This window comes from Pecten maximus, chromosome 14 (assembly GCF_902652985.1).
Source record: "Pecten maximus chromosome 14, xPecMax1.1, whole genome shotgun sequence".
In the NCBI taxonomy this organism is placed as follows: Eukaryota; Metazoa; Mollusca; class Bivalvia; order Pectinida; family Pectinidae; genus Pecten; species Pecten maximus.
In genome coordinates, this window is record NC_047028.1 from 7164413 (window position 1) to 7178195 (window position 13783).

Consider the following 13783-nt stretch of genomic DNA (forward strand, 5'->3'; position numbering starts at 1 on the left):
TAGGAAAAAGCTAGACACTCAGGATTTGGAACTTGTAGTTCCTACGTCATTACAGGAAAGGACAATGCAGTGGCACCATGACATTCCGTCATCGGGACATCAGGGAGTAGCCCGGACTAAGGCAAAAATTAAGGAAAAATTCTTCTGGGTACACCTTGCACGGGATGTGGAGTCTTATGTCTTGTCATGCGACACCTGTAACCGTAATAAAAAGAACAAATGTTACGGGAAGGTCCCACTAACAGAATACCAGGCAGGTGCACCAATGGAACGGGTGCATATAGACTTCTTGGGTCCCCTACCCAAGACCTCCAACGGAAATCAACACTGTCTAATGATGGTTGATCAATTTACCAAGTGGGTAGAATGTGTTCCATTACCATCTCAAAAGGCTGAGGTTACTGCGAAAGCCGCTATCGACGAGTTCTTCTCGCGGTTTGGTTATCCATTCAAGTTGTTTTCAGACCAGGGGCGCAACTTTGAGAGCAAATTGTTTGAGGCTCTCTGTAAAGCGTTGCAGATCCATAAGGCTAGGACAACGCCGTACAGACCCTCGTCAAACGGACAAGTAGAGCGGTATAATCGTACCTTGATGGACGCCGTACGTTGCTTTCTAAGCAAAAATCAGAACCGATGGGATGAACATTTACAGCAGATTGCGGGAGCGATACGGTCATCTGTAAACCGTAGTACAGGATTTACGCCTAACATGTTAATGTTGGGAAGGGAGGTAAATGTTCCAGCACATCTTATGTTTCCCAATACATTGGTTAAGGCGGAAGGAAAGAATGTCTCAATTTTGCCCAATGATATCTTATAATTCGCCCCAAATATGTTACCATTACGCCTTAAAACCTGCAACCTATTCATTCGCACCAGACTCTGTATCGGCCCAATATAATTATATTTCGTATGTGCGAATAGCGTGACTGGGGTGCATGGCTTGCATTATCTGTGGATCTACGTCAAGTCATACAAGCTGTACCGAAATGGTAAGCTTCAGGTGCATGTTGTGACGAATTGGCGAGACTGATATCGAAAAATTGACAATATCGACCTGAAAGCAAATAGGCCTATAGAGATACCAAAGATCACCAGAACGTAACCCTTATGTGATGTCGTGAGATATGCATGTAACGAAGTGAGAAACATATATTTATAGTAGATTGGTATCGGCTGCAAATCTTTTTCCCGAAAAGTTGCCATATCGCCCTAAACTGATTCGCCTCGAAAAATTTAAAAACAAATCAAAAGAAGACCGCAAGGCCGTAATAGCTGACGTGAAAAGAATTATGGCTAACTCGTACCCTTTCCAACCCGTGACCAAACAAACTCGTACCCGAAATTGGCGAACTCATAATTTGCACATATGCCGATACAAAATTTAAGAAACTTGTCTGTTTGTTTACAACCCTATTTCGACCAGTTTGGTTATTTCTGATGAAGTCGTTGTTTGTTTATCAGTTTATTGCAGTCTACTCGAAATGCAAGCTGGCAAAAGTGACAGCTGTCAGTGGCTGATGTACATGTGTGTTGAATGGTTGTGTGGGGATGGGTGTTATCAATGTTCTCGTTCTCGTTATATAATTAGCTTTATACCCAGGTCTGTGTCGGTGTACAGATATACTAGGGATTGTTGAAGTATGTACTCTGTGTACCTGTGACGTATTTCTCTTGTTGTTTATCTGAATACATTCAAATACACTTGTCTTGTGCGAGGTCTATGCCCCCCCCCCATCCAGTAATCAGGAGTTGTCCCTGTACTTGAGCAAAATAAGCATGTTTCTTTCTTAATTTGACAGCGGTATTATCTTCCAACTCCAGACAAAAATTGGTAACTTGAGTACATGCCTCGTTGATGGTGAGGTTCCTTGCAGAATAGGGACATTTGATCTCCAATAAGCCACATTCTTTATCAATACAAATCTGGAGAAGCCCCAAGGAAAGTAAATTCCTTGTTGATAACTAGACCACATTCATGTACACGACAGGAAGGAATTTTGTCTAATAGCTTTGCTTTTGCGTTCTTTTCATTCCGTGTACCATAGACCAATGAGGAAGCAGAGATGGTATTCCGGTTAAACACGGTTGACATAAAGCTATCTGTAGGCTTGGCCTTCCTCACCAACGCTTTACCAAAGTTTGACGATGTTAGTCGGTGTTTCCTCTCCTCACACCAGACAGTTGATAATGATTGGTCTCTTGTTTCCTGCTCAATTCTCTCTATGTCTGATTGCTGTATGTCAGAGTTAAGATGTTGAAATTCTGGGGGTAAGGGCACTGGTGCTGCATTATGTACAGATGTGTTGCCACAACCCTGTGATGTTGGCTGCTCAGCATTCAGTTTTAAGTTCCGGGTCTGAAATATGAAAATGTTGACATTTAATTAACATGTGATAATTTTCAAAATACAGTCAAACCTCGTTAACCCGAAGGCAGAGGGACCATGATAAGCTCCGAGTTACCAGAGTATTTTAGTTGACCATGAGTGATCTTGAATGTTTAGTGTAAAGCTTGGTCTGGACCAGCAAAATACTTTGAATTAAGAAGGGTATTGGAGTTCGAGTTAACGAGGTCTAACTGTACATACATGTACCTTTTATATATAAATATATGTGATATTTAAATTTCAGGGGTGTCGCCTATGGATGTTCTGGTGTAGTTGTCATTGGTGCATCAGCAGTCAGAATGTAGGACAGTGGTGTACCTTCTAAGCTGGTTAGATGACCGATATCTGTCCGAGTTATCTTTGGTAACCTGAATTGGAACATGATTCATTGATTGTATTTCCTATTGAATACATTTATTGACAACAGAATAAACAAGTACTTAATTAATATGATAATTGATATACTGAATGTATATATGTGAGGTAGCACTATAAATCGGCAAAAGTTCCGGCCTATCACAAGGAGACTTAACACGAACATACCGCAGCCTCCAAAAACACACATACGCACTCACCACACTCATACATGTCGCACGCACGGGAGGTCGTCCTTAAATGACCTTAGATGTTAATAGGACGTTAAACAAAATAAACCAAACCAAACCCAAAACACACATACGCATTCAACACACGCATGCATGTCGCACGCACGGGGGGCCGTCCTTAAATGACCTTAGCTGTTAATAGGACGTAAAACAAAATAAGCCAAACCAAACCAGTATAGAAATGTAGATGTTTCCCACCTATCAGCTAGAATGAGAGAAAACCCCATTGAATGAATTGTTGCCAGGCATGAATGTCCAAACGTGCCTCCCTATTTAATCGAATGTGGAAATGGGGTTTTAAAATCCCTTTGGTGAGATCGATAAGACGGTGCAAAAAGGGGCGGCCTGGAAGAACAACACAACATGCAAATTTAAGCAGACCTATGAGGGATTGAAGCTCTTTATGGGTAACTTTCTTACGGGAGCTAAAACTAGACAAAAGTGCTTTAACTTTCTCCACTTTTTCCTGTGGGAGCCTAGCTTCCATTGTGATAGTCTATTTCCACCCCAAGAAAGGTTATTGTTGTGGGCTGTGCGGTTTTGGAATGTTTTATAGGGATGCCTACTCTATGGCATAATGCTATGAATGTCCGCCCGACATTTTTCTGAATTAGGAGGGCCAGCAAATAGGAAATCATCTAATACATGGACTACTCCTGCCGCCTGAAAATGATTCTCCATTGCCCAATTTAGAGCTGTGCTGAGCTGTTCGAAAAGATAACAAGATATTGAACATCCCATGGGGAGGACTCTGTCAAAGTAGTATTTCCCAGCGATCTTCTTACCCAATAATTCATAATCATTAGGCGATATGGGCAGAATTCGGAAAGCATTTTCAATATCGGTCTTTGCGAGCAATGTCCCAGGGCCAAAATATTTGACAAGACCAATGGCGTCAGAAATGGTCTGATATTGAACCGAGGAGTCTTCTGGGGGAAATGCCATCATTAATAGAAAACCCACTAGGATATGATAAATGGTGAATTAGCCGAAACTCTTTTTTTTTTCTTTTTTTTCGGGACCAACCCCAAAGGGGATATATGGCAATTTTGAAATGGTGGCGAATCAAATGGGCCAGCGATCCGACCCAACGATACTTCCTTGTCAATTTTTTGCTGTAAAATTTGAGGATTTTCTTCTGCTGATCTGAGGTTTTTGGAATCACGAAAAGTTCGGATGCCCTGATGTTGTAAAGAAAACCCCTGGGTGAACCCCGTCTGTAATAGAGCCAGTTTAGAAACATCATATCCCGTCAAATACTGTTGCAATATGTTAAATTTGACTGGAGAGGGAAGTTTATCTGGTCTTGCCTGGACAACCTCTGGAATTTGTGTTAGCACTGCGGACTGATGAGGTGTTGTTTGTTGATTTATTTGTATTGGATGGGTCAGTTTTGGAGCCCCCATTACTTGTTGCATTTTGACCGGCTCGGTATTGAAATCGGTTGTTTTGCGACTTACATTGTTTAACATGATGATTGCCCCCACACCTGGCACATACATGGAGGAATCTACACTGTGCTCCATATGAGCATGTCCCAGATTGCATAAAGTCCCAGCACCTTGCCTTGGCTTTCCTCCCGCTACTGTTTGGATGGACTGGGTTTGATTGAAAGGGCACCTGTTTTTGGGCCGGTTTAAGGCTTATAGCTAATGCATGCAAATACAACTCCTGATTGATGGAGTCCCACGAAATTCTTACCTGCAGATGATGGATCCTATCCAAAACCAAGGATTACGTCTAGCACTTGGTGCTTTCCGAACAACACCAGTGCAGAGCCTTTATGTAGAGGCAAATGAACCATCCTTAAATGACAGAAGGGAAAAACTTGCTCTTCAATATGCCGCCCAATCGAAATCCAACCCGCAAAATCCCGCTGATATTAACCTTACTCTGCATGAGAGGGCAAAGTCGAGTGTATTACCTGAAGAGCACAAATCTTCCTTTCGGGAGTGCATTGCAGATTTTCCTGATCATGTTCAGATCTTCACTGACGGCTCGAAAGATGGTGAGAAGGTCTCAGCAGCATGCTACACCGATCACCATTGTTCTTCAGTCCGTCTACCTGATGGCGCCTCCATTTTCTCTGCTGAAGCATGTGCCATCGATTTGGCCCTCGACCATATCGATGAAGAACGCATCAAAAAGGCGATTATTTGTTCTGACTCTCTATCTGTTGCGAACTTGTTGACCGCCTAGCAAAACATGCTCTTAATCTGCAACAAACAAATATCAAAATACCATATACAGATTTCAAACCTGTAATTAGTTCTGGACATCTAGGATGAGAAGGCATGCCAATAGCAAATATTGCAAAATAAGGTCACCGAGACCTACTTTTTCAATAATTATATTAGGGCAACATAAATGGACATCTAGGATGAGAAGACATGCCGATAGCTAATATGGCAAAATTAGGTCACTGACCTTTTTCAATAATTATATTAGGGCAACAGAAATGGACATCTAGGATAAATGCATGCCGATAACTGATATTGCAAAATTAGGTCACTGTTACCTACTTTTTCAATAATTATATTAGGCAATTATTTTGTCTAGATTGCCTCAATAAGTTGACAATATACTGTATTGTCATTACTTCTTCAACTTAATATGTATATGTATATCGAAATACATGTATTGCAAACATGCCATTCGACATTTTGTTGAAGCTTCCTGTGGATGATCAGCATCGCACACAGATGGATTTCCATTGTGTTTGAAATAACTACATCATTCAAGATATCCACCATTTTTTTGCCATCTCCAGAATCACATTCTCCAGAAATTTTAACGTTACATTCTTTGAGATAGACCCTTGGTAATATACTGCCCACCAGCCATGCAGCTATCAGCCTCTAGTTGGTTCGTAGAGGGATGTAAAAAAATGATATGGGGCTATAATCACAGCAGGTGAGCGTTTAGGCCTACAGGCCTCTTGTTGCAATTATTTTGGGATCTAAGTTAAGCCCGAGAGGTAAGGAAATGCTGCTGTAATTAGACACACTATGTGCCTCACCTGTCATGTCATTAATTGCAGACTGTACTGGTGACTGGAGTGATGGTGATGGTGATGTTGAAATCACATGCCCAGAAGATGAGAGATTCACAGATTGCAGTGTAGATGCTGTCGCAGCAGAGTGGCTGGGCATCTGCGGCCTGTTTATACCAGCGAGTATATTGTGGAGCAGTTCATATGTGGCTTGGTCAGTACCGACAGTAGGTGGTGCACCTAACGCTGCTGGTGGTCCCATAAACATACCGCAGCCTCCCAAAACACACATACGCACGCATGCACGCACGGGATGCCGTCCTTAAATGACCTTAGCTGTTAATAGGACGTTAAACAAAAAAAACCAAACCAAATTATAATAACAGATAGCTAATAAACAGGAAACAAACTGTAAAGGAACTTGGGAACGTATTGCGACAATTTAATTAGCCTTATGACGCTACCTCATCGGACACAGTGACCTGGGCGGAAGTGGAGCGAAGGACTGCCCCACGCACTGACAGAATGAACTTGCGTGTACCCTGCGGTGACCTGGGCGGAAGTGGAGCGAAGCGGACAACGACCTTCCCCGAAGGACTGCCCCACGCACTGACAGAATGAACTTGCGTGTACCCTGCGATGAAAGATGGACGCCATCTTGGTTCAAACAATTAAATATCTCTGTCTTTAACCCTTTATGTCTCCAATAAAAACACTGACTTCGGTCTGCACACAACGTTTTCAGGGTCATATTAACAAAGTCAACAGCTGAATTATATACCTCCACTGCTATGTGTCGTGTTTTTGTTCTGTACATACGTTGCATAATACCAAAACTATCTACGTTAAAGCCATTAACAATCCATGAAGCCACAGAAAATATATCACGAGCTAAACGTCCTTGTAGTTCCTCACATACTGGCGAATCAAGATCGTTCCCTCCTATCTGTAGCAACACAACATCAGGTCTATAGCGATCTATAGCTTGAGACATGTCTGGCTGAAGTAGAGGACGTACTCTCCCGCCATCCCGACCACAACAATGTACCGTCATTGATGACTCATCAAAACCAAGGTTATACCACAACCCTGACATATGACCTTCCAAACGTCTAACAAAACTATGCCCCATGATCAGTACTGATGTTTGTTCCTCTATTTTCTCTGCGGAAGCATGTGCCATTGATTTGTCCCTCGACCATATCGATGAACAACGCATTAGAGAGGCAATCATTTGTTCCGACTCTCTATCTGTCCTTCAGAATTTACAATTACGAGATCCAAAGAATATCTCGTATCTTAAAAAAATGCAAAATAACATTACTTTGGATTCCGAGCCATGTCGGAATTAAAGGCAACGAACTTCTTGACCGCCAAGCAAAACATGCTCTAAATCTGCAACAAACAACTATTAAAATACCATATACAGATTTCAAACCTGTAATTAGTTCTGCCATTCAGAGTAAATGGCAGCAACGCTGGTCTCTCGAGACGAGCAACAAACTTTTTAAAGTACAACCAAAACTTAAAACATCAAAACCAAGCCGGAAGGATCGTAGAGAGGAAATAGTCCTCTCTCGGCTCCGTACCGGGCACACATATCCTACTCATTCGTTCCTTTTGAAACGAGAGGATCCACCGGTGTGTTATGCATGTGATGTTCAATTCACAGTGGAGCATTTTTTAATAGAATGTTCCGATTTTAAGCACATTCGTGATAAATACTTTCGAGTCCCGGATATGAAAACCCTTTTCAGTTCCGTGGATTCGAAAACAATATTTAGCTACTTGAAAGAAATCGATCTATTTTATAGACTTTGATGTCTTTTACGTTACTGTCTTTGATGTTCTATTTATAACAAAGTTCACATAATCTATTCGTACATATTATTTCACATAATGTACATATATATATTTTACCATTTTTAACCACCTTTTATTATAATGATGTAAATATACAATACGGATGCTTTTAAAAAATGACAAATTTTATCTGATTTTAACTTTAAAAATAAAACATGTTAGAATATTGTTTGGCCCTAAATGACCCTAGTTGTCGATGGGCCGTAAAACATAAACAAACAAACAAAGGAAGAAAAAGCTAGACAAAAAGACAGATTTCCAATGCCTGAAGCTAGTAAGTGTAAATTATATATTTAGTGTAAAATAGATTATAAGAGTCCTAGCTTTGCAGCATATCTTGCATTTATAATATATGTTATATTCTTTTATTCACATTATTTTGATTTATTAGCGTCAACAAGTCAATAATACTTTTAATATGACTTGTATTATAAACTAGCAGTTCACATTTTAAAAAAAATATATTGATATGCAAATATCTTCTGTCTGTCTGTCTATCCGTAAACATCTTATTTCTTTCTTGGAAAGTATTGATGGAATATCTCTCAAACTCAATGTATGCATGTTGTCCAATTCGCTGTACCAATTCAATTTTGAATCTGATCTTAACTGGGAAGGGAGACAGGGAGTCATCTTGGAATTGGTCTGTTAGAATTTGTTATTAATATTTCTAAGAAAGTTGTTATCAGATCATGATTAGACTTCAGATGTACTTTTCCTATGTTATTAAAATTAATGTAGGGAAACAATATGTCTGTCAAAGGGCAGTTAAAGATCATTCATTGGCTAGCACCAAGATCCCTTTTGAGGTCTATTGTGAAAATTCAATTATATCTTATAAAAAAAACATGGACCAGTGTGTAAAGTGTATAACGATGATGAATTATCATTTTAGGATTTCAACGCAAGGTACTAACATTGTTAGCAGAGATTAGAGACATGCACAGCCATCGGGTCCTGGAGGATGATGGTAAAATATCTCACCTGCAACAAATGGATTCATTAGAGAAACTGGAAGGATTTGAGAAGGAAATTGATGAGCCCACAAAGAAGAAGGCTGTGGTAAGATTATAGTACTTAATTCCATTCTATTTTCCTAATATAAAGTAACGAGAATTTCAAGTCTTGATCATGACTTGATGAAAATTTTAAATTAACAAATTATTAAAATGAATTTGTTTGAAAAATAACACAAGTTCCACAGAACAAAACAAAATTAATGGCTGAATATCAAATCACAAGTCTTTTTGCATTTGTTTTTAGATAATTCGGATTTCCGTTTTCCGTCTTTGAAAACAAAATACGTAGACGTATTGCATAGTAAACGTAGCCATATGTACATATGTAACAGCTGATTTCAATCAGATTGACTTAACATGAACTTAACACCGTCTCAGTAGTTCGTCACAATCGAAAATTTGATCGTGAATTCGGTATTTTGCAAATTCTTTCAAAATACTTCCAGGTAAAGGGAAAAAATGCATATGGTCTCTATACACACACCAAAGATTAATAGATCCTATATTGGGTCCATTCTCTCGTTAAAATATCGATTTGGGTCCACTATCGGCCATTTCGGTAATTCAACTCTAACGACAGTCGGGCCGCGATTCGCAAATGAAAAATTAATTTAAAATTCGTAAACCTCTAATATTTTACATATGATACAATTAGGCATTGAAAAACATATATGTGGGTCAATTCTCTGAAAATAATGCCAATTTATATTATAATTAAGCCCCATTCCATTTTTCTTCGTTTCCGTATTTCCAAGTCTGCTTCACCTGTGGTCCGTTTCAGTAAATATTCTAGACTTTGCCGAAATAAAAACAAGCTATATAATTGTTCATTTTAAACATGCCAACTGCCAACCACACGTATCTAAAAATGTTATTGTTGATATCATCTGAATATTGCCGTAGTTATCTGTCACTTCGATTGTAAACCCATTGCCAAAGTCATGGAAGAATCGACCAATCAAATTGGTTTAACGTTTGAATTCCGTAATCTTGCAGTTACCTCCCTTACAACAGTAAATACGTTCCAAGTATCGCCTACAACAACCAATCCCGTGCACATGGCAACAAGATATTATCATTTGCATTTGATTTATTGGTCGTTTTCGTCAAAGGAAAATGGAATATGGAAATCGATGACAATGTTAACGCTATGACCAGTCACCCTGACCACAAATGCCACCTAGTATCTACAGTACCTTTCTCGCAAACATGTACAGTAACATACAATGATCGTCTCGTACCTATAGTATGATACAATGTATCGTCTCGTATGCCGTTATTGATATATTTTTTTTCTAAATTATACAAATACTCATCTAGTTGATAATGATGTAACATTCTAGAATATATATTACACATTTAAGTAAATCGCGGACATATTTGCAGACCTATGCTATAATATCAGCCGTTTTGGGATGAACACGGAAGAGCAAAACTTTCTAATCATCCTGAGACGAATGCGCCTGCGCAATATTTGATTACATAAATATATTGACCTGGAGTTATTCGCAAAGTTCAGGTTCATTTAGTCTTCACATTTCGCTAGCGTTATGTATTTCTCAAATCGTATGCATCTTGAAAACATCTACTGAATACATTTCAACATTTTCGGTAAAACTACTACATAAAACGAAGATGTTTTTGCCAGTAAATTATTTGAAGCGTAAGGCTTGGGGGCAGCCATATTTCATTGAAACAGACAGTAGATGGCGTATTGGTGAATGTGGCTACCAAATATGGTCATATTTCTCAGTCCAGTTCTTGATGGCAATAACCGAACATTAATGTTCGTTTAAAAATGATTCAGAGGCCACTGCCTGTCAAACAAATTTAGGAAAATATGCCATATATCAGGTTATATTTTAGTTTTATAGGGGGAATATAGGTACTGGACACGGTAGCATTTTTTAAGTTTCAGTAATTTGTTTTTAATTATGAATTGCTTAATCCTTTAAAAAAAAGTAATTATATATATATATCTTTCTTTTTTTCAGAAAGGACTATATATCTAGGATCGGAGGGGTTGACGCCAACAGCCATGTAAAAAAACCCATGAAAAGGTAGGTCCAAATCAAGAGATGTATACTCGGCAATACAATTAAATATAAATCAATTGTGGACATTTGGTGAGGACAGTATTATAAAGAATCATTCTGTTTTTCACATCCTTTGATAACAAGTAGTTTTTTTGATGTGTTTTGAATTTGAGAAGAAATGGGGGCCACAATAGTAAAAAAAAAATGATTTACAAAATATTTCAGTTCTCTTCATTTTGTTATCAACAGCTGTCCCTCAAATGCTGTGATGGCAAAAATGAATCTTTGCGGGAAGAAGAACAAGCTTGCCTTTGGAAAAACAACTCTATGCCAAATAATCACTGGTATGCATAGCACTCTGGAATAGCTACAAATACAAAATCAAATATGATCCCAATAACAATTATACCTGTTGCAATATATAGTAACAAAATCTTGTTTGGTTCATTTTTTTAGACTATTATCAAAACATCCAAATTAACCATACAGGGTTCGAAATGCTTTGGTGATGCATTGGATCTTATACTTTCAATTTTATATTAGATTTTGTATAAGATTCATAGGCAAGACAAAGAAAAAAATGTAATGAAATTCCTAATCATATTTAAAAAAGGAAGTGAATGAAACTATATACACTTCATATTTTTTTTATCACATAACGAAGCTTTGTTTACAAACACAGCAATTGATATATTTAGAATTTATGAAATTATATTCCCTTTGTTATTTTTCAATTGTTTAATTGAAAAAATTATTTGCATTTAATTCTCTACTGAACGCTTCTCGAAATTTCCGTAATTTAACTGTTTTGGTAACTTTATTTTTCCAGAAGCTGTCACAGAAATCCACCCGGAAGCAACTGTTCATTCATGCCAAAGGTGGAAGTCGCAATATTTGAAGTATGCACCAGAACGTGTTGGTGGAGGAGGGCGGCAGACGGCTGAAGTCATTATTTAAAAATAAACTGTGTATTGAATGAAAAAAAATGTTTGTCTTTACTTACACTACTGAGAAAATCTAATGTTGAAATATAGTACGTTGTCTCAACTTTCAAAATCTAATGTAAATTCAACCTTTAAACAACGTTGAATTCACAGTTAAAACAACATTGAAATTCAACGTTGAATCAACGTTGAAACCCCGACGTTGAATTTTGGTACGTTGTCAGAACTTTCAAAATCTAATATAAATTCAACGTTTATTCAACGTCGGGCTTCAACGTCATTGTGCCTGCTGGGTTTTGTCTTCGTTTCCCCATTTTCTCCGATGTCTATTGATTCTAATTGAAATTCTTTCCTCCTAATTTGCACAGTAGAAAATCTAATGGCTGAAATATTCTAAACACTCAGTCACACAGACGCTTAACAAACCTGAATGAGATACAACAAGAGTCCTCTCCCTTCCTACAACAGTAGCACATCTCACGCTTATTTAAAAGGAATTATTAGCGATATAATAATCCGCAATATATGTGGACCATCATTTGGAAAATCGTGCCAAGCCCCTGCGAGATGTACGACACGTGTGTACATTACACACACGTCATTTATTTTTTGCCGGTATCCAAAAAGCACAACAAAGAAAACAAGAATTGTCAAATTGAAATCATAGTATTGAAAGAAATACAAGCTGACTGGTTTCAGGACTCGCACAACTACATTATTTACTATATGTTATTACTAGTCACCTCATCCCTTTGTTCGCTCGTTTGAAGTTCAAATGATGTGAAACTTATATCAAATTAAAGTCTGAAGTTTTTTCTATCGGATATATATTGTTATTGTATGGGTTTAATGGCATATTAGAGCACACGAGTACTCGCAAGACAGTAACAGTACACTGGGGTACCCCCACCTGGGGAATTCCCGCCTTTTTACACCTCGAATCCTACGCCATTCTATTTTCAGTAGGAGTGTATATTTTTGATTTTCCAAACCTTAAGACCCTACACTTCTCGTATATAGAAAGTACCCGTTTCATATGTTATTTACTCAGGAAAACAGCTACAAACCCTAAGAAACACATTTTCCTCAGGGATTTAGTTGTGCGAGTCCTTCATCTACATACGTACAGCGCATGTTTCTTCATAGAATGTTTTACATATATTTTTTAATGTTTTTTACATAAAATAACGTCATACATGCAAAAAAGATAACAATAAAAACATTTTGACTATTGAAAATCTTTAATATTCTTTATTATTTTAATTGAAAAAGAAGGGTACGGGTTCACCACACTTGGGTACGAGTTAGCCACACGTGGGTACGAGTTCGCCTGTTTTTGCAGGTCCGACTTCGCCAAAATTTGGGTACGAGTTTGTGGGTACGACTTTGAATGGGTACGAGTTGACTATCTCCCCGTGAAACCCGTTTAATAAATAAATAAGCTCTAATTTTATATGGAATAACACAAGCAGACACAAAGTGTGAGGTCTGTCTGTGTCGGCCAAAGAACGTCTTTCATTGACACGTTTGTTCTTATGACTAAGTAAGTATGTATAGTGAGAATAATTAATTCGCATGACGTACTTCGGGTTCAAGCCCGACAAATGAGACCCCTCAACATTGTAGTTCAGGAAAACAAATCAAATGCCTTTTTGAACTTGACTTTTGTCTATGAATTGAATATGGATTCTTAGTAGAGATGTCGATCTAGGTTTTATGATGTAAACTATTAATATTGATCGTGTATTTTGTGCACTAGGATCCTGTGTTAAAAGTCCTGATTTGACCAATATATAGCGAACATACGTTTCTACTTCCTCTTGAGGTTTCGTGTCTTGAGATTGCGACAAAGGCAAAGGTGACCGCGACAGTGTGTCTGCAGTATAAAGAAGTTTTCCAGGTACATACATAATGTCATACTCGAACCTCATTCTG

At 38.3% G+C, this 13783-nt stretch overlaps 1 long non-coding RNA gene across 3 annotated transcripts; it reads left to right on the plus strand.

The window, feature by feature from the left end:
• Window positions 1-2612: 2612 nt before the first annotated feature.
• Window positions 2613-11897, plus strand: LOC117343022. 3 transcript variants are annotated; one of them, XR_004535947.1, is made up of 5 exons: window positions 2613-2752; window positions 8745-8911; window positions 10863-10928; window positions 11154-11248; window positions 11734-11897. It is a non-coding gene; the product is annotated as an uncharacterized LOC117343022 (long non-coding RNA). The 3 variants fall into 3 exon arrangements; XR_004535948.1 differs by lacking the exon at window positions 2613-2752 and adding an exon at window positions 5303-6200; XR_004535946.1 differs by lacking the exon at window positions 2613-2752 and adding an exon at window positions 8053-8123 and having other exon boundaries at window positions 11734-11896.
• The last annotated feature ends 1886 nt before the right edge of the window (window positions 11898-13783 follow it).